This window comes from Zingiber officinale, chromosome 1A (genome assembly GCF_018446385.1).
Source record: "Zingiber officinale cultivar Zhangliang chromosome 1A, Zo_v1.1, whole genome shotgun sequence".
NCBI lineage: Eukaryota > Viridiplantae > Streptophyta > Magnoliopsida > Zingiberales > Zingiberaceae > Zingiber > Zingiber officinale.
The window spans coordinates 111,348,213-111,357,237 of record NC_055987.1 but is presented as its reverse complement, the minus strand read 5'-3'; positions in this window follow the sequence as shown (position 1 = coordinate 111,357,237).

Genomic DNA, 9,025 nt, shown 5'->3' with positions numbered 1-9,025 from the left:
AACAAAATCGAGAGCTTAATGTGGATGTTAGAGGAGTTGCTGATACTAGGTGTTGTGGATTTTAGAGATGATTGATTTACTTACAGTTGGCTAGACAGCAGTGTGAGAGTAGCGGAAGCAGGATGAGCTCATAACCCACAGAGACATCTTCGACAGATGGAGATTTGTTATGATACTGGGAAGTAGGGGTTTATGAGTATGTGAATTGGTTGAAACTCTTTAGATAAGAATTCCCGAGGTGAGTAGTAAATTTGGGGACCAAATTTTTATTAGTGGGGGGGAATGTAAAATACGGCACTCAAATAGTAATTAAATGATAATATTATTTGACAGATAAGTTTATGGGATTTTATAGGAATTTTTAGAAATTTTCTGGGAATTATTCGGAGCCTGTTTGACGTATTTTAAGGGGATTAATTATAGGCTTGGGAGAAAGCCTCTTTGGAATACCCTAAGATGGGAGTTGATTGAGGAATAAACTTATGTTTTGATTTATCTAAACCTAAGCTTAAATTTATAAACTCTTTCCTATTCAATTCGGCCCTTACCCGAGCCCTAAAAACTCTCCACGCCGAAGCCTCCTATATCCCGATCTCCTCTCCCTCTTGCGGCACCGAATCCCTTTCTTCCCCTCTCGCTCGAACAGCCACAGATGCCATCTTCTCCTCACCTTCTGTCGCCGGAGCTGGATTTGCCGCCGAGCTCCCGGAGTTGCCCTCCCTTGCACGGGTTGCCTTCGGCCAAGAGCAGAGAGGTGTCGTCCTTTCACGTGCGCACAACCTTACGGGACCTAGCATCGTCGAAGACGCCGACCATCAGCAGCCCGTCGCCGGTGTAGATGCACACCGAGCGCCGTGTCGCCTTTACCGCCGATCACCCTAGCGTTGTCGCCCCTTCGTGTGAGCCTAGATCATTGCGGCTTAATTTCTCGATCTGCCGGCGCTAAGAGCCACTCGCACTCCACCCAAGTGCCGTCGATGATACACTTCTCTATCTCCCTCTTCCCCTCGTGTTCATCACTGCCACTTGATCATCTACCCGAGCCCTAGAGTCAGGCTGCTTTTGTCCGATTTTCCTTCGCAGCATGAGATTGGTTCTGTCATCAAGGTTGGTTAAGGTACGGTGAGCACCTCTGTTTCCATTTTCTTTTGATCATTGGTTAAGACACTCATTTGATCTATACATGGATTGTAGAACCGTTTTGTAGCTCTATCTCTGGTTCCAGCAGCTATCTTGATGTCATTTTGGAGTATCTTTACCCAGCTCTAATTGTATCTGTGTGTGGGTGATCCATAGCTCAAGCCACAAGTTTCCAGCAGCAATGTTCCCAGCTGCAAATTCTACACCAGAGCACATTGAATTAGGTAAGTTGTGGCTAGAATTGGATGTTTATTGAGTTGAAGTCATTCTATTAGTATTGTTTTGGTTAATTAGGATTTGATGATAATTGGTTCATTTGGTTAAGGGATAAAATAGTGAAATTATGGATTCATTGTTTAGTTGAATATAAGTATTGGATTAGGGACTTGATTAGTTGATATGAGTATTTATGTTTGGAATTTAGTTATCTACAGGATGATTGTAATAATTGAGGCTTAATCAATATAAAATTGATTTGTATGATGAATTGTGGAATGTTGGGATTTGATTATAGTATGGATGGGTTGTACATATTATATGATTAAGGGAGATTTGATTCTTGGCGGTGATGGATTGGGAATCTGTTGAGGCTTGGTTTTGGAATAAGGATGATTTATATATAAATCTAATCTTGTGAAGGAGATATGGATTTGTTTGATGAGTATCATATTTGGGATTTTAATAATCTATTGATAATAAAGATTCAATTGAATGGATTAAACTATGGTTGACATTGGGTTGGATCTTATTTGATCTATAAAGGAGATAATTGAGGTTAATCATTTCTATTAGGGTATCCACTAGTTAGTTTGGGTTTTGGGGTTTAGCTAGATATTACATATGTGATTAGCTAAATTGTACATCGTGTGATTTGCAGGATTTTGATCCGAGATGAGCGTCTCGACGTGAGATCGTTTGGCACGATCGACACATAAGGCGGGTACTTCTTGCTTATTCTCTTTAGTATTTTGATCCTAGTGCATGAGCTTATTGTTCAGATAGTTGTTGTATCTATCTTGACTCCACTCTTATTTTTCCTGCGCTTGATACTTCCACTCAATCTTTGAGCTACTCATTTCTGTATCTATACAGTCTCTCGTTGCTATTCATGATATTTGGCAGATACTATAGTACTAGGTATTGGATACCAGATACCAGACATTAGATAGTAGGTATTGGATACCAGATACCAGACATTAGATAGTAGGTATTGGATATATGGACACCTGATACCATGTTTACCTGCTTTGATTTCTGTTTATTTACACACCTTGCTGAGCATGCTGGCTTCATGTAGCATACATGTTTCTGTTTATATGTATATGTTGACTGTTGCATTTTCGCATCATGTCATTGCATGCATAGCCGACGACTTTGGCTCCCTTGTGGTTGAGACGGTCGTTGGCCTGGGCCGCACGCTCGGCCACTCATGGGTAGTGGTAGCTTGGAGCGTGCCGCCTGTCCTGTCGTGCCCCCACTCGCACACTCATGGGTAGTGATTGCTGGAGTCGCCGCAGCAGGGACCCCCGTCGCAGACGTAGCTATTCAGCTACTATGCACCTGTCCATCCGGTCACTCGAGAGTAGTGGCGGCCTTTGGGTGGTACAGTTGTCATCGATCCGGCCTCTCGCCCATACAGGGGTCATGGTGCAGAGAGGTGGGCGGGGTGACCATCCATGGTTGTTTACTTATGCTGTTGTTGCTTATCTATGCTGCTGTTGCTAGATTATAGTGCTGTTGTTTATTTATGCTGTTATGCTTACATAGGTTGAGATTTATACCTGTGATATGTGTTTAGACTGGCCTACTTATTGTTGACATATATATACCTCACATGATACCATGTAGTTATGAGCAGTAATGTAGCAGGACTTTGCTACACTTTACCTTCTACCACTAGCCTAGGATATGGTTTCAGGTATGGACACTTATTATGATATCACTGTAGTATCTGCTATTTCCATACGAGACTGTATACCTTTGCATCTCTAGTTCTTTACCATACTCATGCACTATCTGTCTATTACCCGCTGAGTTTTTTATACTCACCACCCCGCATATTGGTAATTTCACCAGGTAACAGGTAAAGGAGTTATGGAGTCGCCTGGAGATCCTGTCCGCCAGTTCCACGTCACATTCGAGGACGACCTTATGATTTCGGTATTTCTTACGTTATTTGTATTTTGGGTTTTGTACTTGTTTATGTACTTGTATTCTCTTGTATTGGGTTTGATATTATTGTGTCAAGCCGAGCCGGCTCGCAGTCAGTTGATTTGTGTTTTGTGATTGTTGTTTGAGCTTTTCGCTGTGTTTATTTCTGTTCCAGCCGAGTGGGCTGATTATATAACTGCGTGGTTGTGTATATATATTCCAGCCGTATGTGGCTGATGTATTTTGTATGTATGTTTGCCTCAGATTGTCACCGGTACAGGGGAGATGCTGCCGAAATTTTTCGGTCAGGACTCCTCTGGGGGCGTGACATAGATAGCCGTTGGAGTGCCGTTGGGCTGGCACCAGTCGACTGGTGCATGGACCAGTCGACTGGTAACGGGCAAATCAGCAAGGCTGATTTCCCCAAGCTCTATAAGAAGGAGCTTGGGATGGCCGGCCAACTTGACGAAATTAGACTTGGTTAAGGTCTAATTAGTAGTCTACAAGTTCTCAAGAGTTTCCCTTGTATCCAAGAGGTCTTGGTGAGTTTGTGGTGAGGTTTCTCCACCCACAAGGAGATTGAGCTAGCCGGAGTTTGTCGGGGACTAATCCACCGACGGATTGAGGGATCGTCCACCTTACGGACAGTCGTGGAGTAGGAGCATCATCTCCGAACCACGTTACATCGACGTGCATTGGTTTGCTTGTTCTTTTCTTTGTCATTAGCTTTTGTATTCGTTATTAGTATTTGTATTTCCGCTTGCGCACTAACGAATACGTAGGAAGCGATTGTTTGGGGGTGCCGTCTATCCAACCCCCCTTCAAGCCGGCCGCAAGATCGTCCAACAATTGGTATCAGAGCGAGGACGCTCTCCATTGGACTAACCGCCAAGGAAGCACAAGATGACCGGCTTGATAGAACCGCCAAAGTTCGAAGGAGGAAGCTTATGGGACATCACCTTTTGGATGGTGAAGATGAAGAACTTCCTCGAGACGGATTGGGACACAATGATGGTCGTCGAGGAACCATTTGAAGTCCCAAGAGACAAGAAAGGAAAGAAGCTTCGACCACGACATTGGACCGAGGAGCAAACCACACGATCGGAGGCAAATTCAAAGATAATATCAATATTGATTGAAATTTTGCCTTCTAATGTGATAAATCGTGTAGGTGAATACGAGAACACCCACGAGTTGTGGAGCAAGGTAAAGAAAGTTCTAGGAGAAGAACTTTTGCCTACACATGATGAGATAGAGCCCAAGGAGATGGGCTTAGTAGCTCAAGTTGAGGACGAGCAAACGGAAGTTGAGCCATGCTCAACATCCAAGGAGGAGAAGGAAGATGTAGCATCATCGACATCCTCAAGGGTTGAAGAAGAATCCAAGACGAATGAAGAAGAGGTCTTGGAGGTCAACCTAGTGAGCACCTCCACCGAAGCTAAGTCAAAGGACCAGATTGTGTGCTTCGGGTGCAATAAAAAGGGACACTACAAGAGTAGGTGTCCAATGAGTAAGAAGAAGGTATCTCCTAAACTCAATTCAATTCCTTTAGAATCTAATTTTAGTTGTAGGAAGAAGAAGGAGAAGAAGCACATTAGATGCTTCACGTGTGGAGAACTTGGACACTACCACACAAGATGCTCGAGGAAGGAAGAGTTCAAGAAGTTGGAGCATCTAAAGAAGTGGGAGAAGAAGAAGAGGAGCTCAAGTCAAGGGGGAGCTTCAAGGGTAAGGGAGGTATACCCTAATTTGAAGTGTAATTCAAATTCAAATTCAAATTCTTATGTTCCCATGCATGCTAGGAGAAATAGTGATTATCATTATGTAGCAATGAAAAATTTTGGATTTAGATATCATGATAGGAGTATGGTAAATGTGGATCATAACCCTAGGAAATCTATGCATGATAAATTTAGAAATGATAGACCTAAGGAGACCCAAGGCATTAATCCCAAGAAGGGGAGACATATGCCTAGAAAGGGTAAGTCTAGGAATGTCCAAGGTGGACATGTTGACTCTAGGGTTAGGAACCTAGAAAGGGAAAATCAAGCTTTAAAGTCAAAGCTTGATAATTTGGAGAAATTCCTTAAGAGATTCACTATTGGATCTAAGGGATTAAATATGGTGTTGGGTAGTCAAAGACCCAATAACGATAGATCGAGTTTGGGATACCGATCTAGTCCCTCCAAGGCTAAAAGGAGACCATGTGATAGGGGGGCACATGATAAGGGAAAAGAAGAGCCATCCAAGGCTAAAAATAAATATGCTAGGGTTGCATATGATTATGGTAAGGATGATATGTCCAAGGTCAAGAAGATAAGGAGATCTTCTAAGGGACATCATTGTGGTTTGGTCACAATAGATAAGTCACCTAGGGAGGTGACTAAGGTAAAGAGCTCTAGGGGGAGCTCCAAGAGTCAATTTGGGACCCATAGCCAATGGATCTCAGGTGGGTTCTACTTGGGGGTCTAGAGGAGCCATGGAGTGTGCCAAGTGGTTTAGAGACGGACTTGAGTCTCAAACCTAGGGAATTGGCACACATGGTTTGTATTTCATGCAAGAAATATGACAATTGGGGTCATATAGCATGATAATTGGTTTTGGATGTATAGATGTCATATAAACCAATGCTAGGGATGCATTGTGGGTTGGTATGGGCAAATACATCAAGAGGAAGGCAAAACTAGGACTTTAGGTCAAGGTTCAATTGAACCATTTAGCTAGTTTTGGATTTTGTGTCAATCTTGGGATTGGTGATAGATAGATTTTGTAATGTATTTTTCCCAAGTAGACACTGGTACAATAGACCTCTCCACAAAATTTGGGAATTTTTGGAGGTCTAAGGAATTACTGGTGCATTTCTGAAGTTGGCCTGAAAAGGCTGATTTTTTCAGAAAAAGGGTACCAGTCGACTGGTGCAGATACCAGTCGACTGGTAACAGTGTTTTTCGACCACAGAATGTTTCTGTAAGGTTCTGTCGAAGGGGGCAGTCGACTGGCACTTGGGGCAGTCGACTGATACCAGTCTGAAACTGTTTTCAGCATTGGTTTGTGACCATGTCAACTCACCTAGATGTATGAGATCCAAGGGGGATTAATACATGAGTTTAGGGTCAGTTAGATGATAAGTTTTCAACAATTGGGATATTGTTGGAGAACTTTTTGGATGTTAGGCAAAGGGGGAGAAGTAAGGTTTAAATTGGGAAAACCTTAAGTGCCTTTGCATAGGGGGAGCCTTGGGATAGGTTCTTAAAAAGCCCGTGGTAAAATCCTAGCTCATTGGGGAGTTTAGGTGTAGGGGGAGCCTTGGGATAGGTTCTTAAAAAGCCCGTGGTAAAATCCTAGCTCATTGGGGAGCTTAGGTGTAGGGGGAGCCTTGTGATAGGTTTCAATGCATGTTTGCATTTCCATTCGGCGGTTGCCAAGTGTGTAGCCTTGGCAACGTAAGTCCATTCGGCGTTGTAAGTCCAAGTGTGTAGCCTTGGCATCGTAAGTCCATTGTATTAGCATGTTTATTTGCTATTTGTTTTCCCTAACTTAAATGTATTGCCAAACACCAAAAAGGGGGAGATTGTTGGAGCAATCCCAATGGTCCACGTGACCATGTGTTTTGGTGTTTGGGCAAAGGGTTTAAGTTAGGTTTACCCTCGTTATTTGATATGTGTACTTGAGTTGTGCAGGACTGCAGGTGACACATGTGACTCAGGTTGACGGCTTCGGGTCCGATGAAGGATGGCATTGAGGACAAGCCGTGGGCTTGAATGCATCTGAGGGATCATGGACAAGGCAACAAGGACAAGGGCCGAGGGAAGCGACTTCGAGGCATACGCGAAGGATGGCATTGGAGACAAGCCGCGGGCTTGGATGCATCCGAGGGACGAGAGCCAAAGGAAGTAGGCTTGAAGGCAAGAGGTCAAGGCTGTAAAGAAGAGTCAAGTGAGTCGTGAGGGTCCGAGTGCGAGTGAAATGTACTCGGGATGAGAAACCCTAAGTTTAGGGTTGTACCAGTCGACTGGTGGTGAGCACAGAAGCATTCTGTGCCCGAAATGGCTGGCATCAGTCGACTGGTCATGGGACCAGTCGACTGATAGATAGCCGTTGGAGTGCCGTTGGGCTGGCACCAGTCGACTGGTGCATGGACCAGTCGACTGGTAACGGGCAAATCAGCAAGGCTGATTTCCCCAAGCTCTATAAGAAGGAGCTTGGGATGGCCGGCCAACTTGACGAAATTAGACTTGGTTAAAGTCTAATTAGTAGTCTACAAGTGCTCAAGAGTTTCCCTTGTATCCAAGAGGTCTTGGTGAGTTTGTGGTGAGGTTTCTCCACCCACAAGGAGGTTGAGCTAGCCGGAGTTTGCCGGGGACTAATCCACCGACGGATTGAGGGATCGTCCACCTTACGGACAGCTGTGGAGTAGGAGCATCATCTCCGAACCACGTTACATCGACGTGCATTGGTTTGCTTGTTCTTTTCTTTGTCATTAGCTTTTGTATTCGTTATTAGTATTTGTATTTCCGCTTGAGCACTAACGAATACGTAGGAAGCGATTGTTTGGGGGTGTCGTCTATCCAACCCCCCTTCAAGCCGGCCGCAAGATCGTCCAACACTCCTCTTGGTATTGCTCCAATGAGTCACCCTCTTTGGATTCCTCTTGATTCGGTACAGTGGAGGGGATCTCATGGATTGATGCCAATTTGCTCCAAAGCTCCTTAGCATCTTCAAATTCTCCAATTTTGCAAAGAATGGTGCTTGGTAATAAATTAACCAATAATTTGGTTACCTTGTTATTCGCCTCACACCTTTGAATTTGTTCTTGGCTCCATTTGCTCTTCTTGAGGATTTTGCCCTTTGAGTTTCTTGGAGCCTCGAAGCCTTCCAATAGAGCAAACCATTGCTCTATCTCCATCATCAAGAAATTTTCAATTCTTGATCTCCAAGAATCGAAGCTTGTAGATACATATGGTGGAGGCACCCTTGTGTTGAATCCAAGTCCGTCTTGGAATTCCATGTTGAAGCTGAGCTTGAAGAAATCTTTGACTTGAAGAATTTTGCTCCAACTTCTTCACCCTCTAGCTCTTTGCCCCTTTCGGCGATGATTCCGGTGAAGAGCAGCCTTGCTCTGATACCACTTATCAGGACCAAAATGTAGCTATAGGGGGGGGGGGTGAATAGCTCGGTGCGATCTTCGTGCTTGACGTTGCTTGTTTCTTCAAAGATGTGCAGCGGAAATACAAGAAACACTACAACAATGCTAACAAATGGATTTTACTTGGTATCCACCTCACAAGAGGTGACTAATCCAAGGATCCACACACTCACGCACCCTCCACTATGAAAACACTCCTTCTCAGTAACTACCGAAGGCGGAGAAGCCTTACAACCTCACAATACAACAATTAGAAAGAAAGAAGCAAAATACAAATGAATCTTACAAGATTACAATGAAAACCCTAGCTTCTTCTTCTTCTTGTTGCAAATCACCTCTTGACTTGGATGAGCCTCCAAGAACCTTCAAGAACTGGCGGTGAGGAAGTAAAGATCGCTGTGGAGAAGTTCTGTGTTCGTCTTTGGAGAAGAGAGGAAGCCGTGTCGAAGAAAACGCTCGCCAACGTCTATATTTGCGTCAACGGTCGAATCCCAATCGATTGGATTGCTCCCAATCGATTGGGGAGGCTTTGGATCAATCGAACGATCGATCCAGAGCGCTTCTGTGCTCTCTGGAATCGCCTTGAAT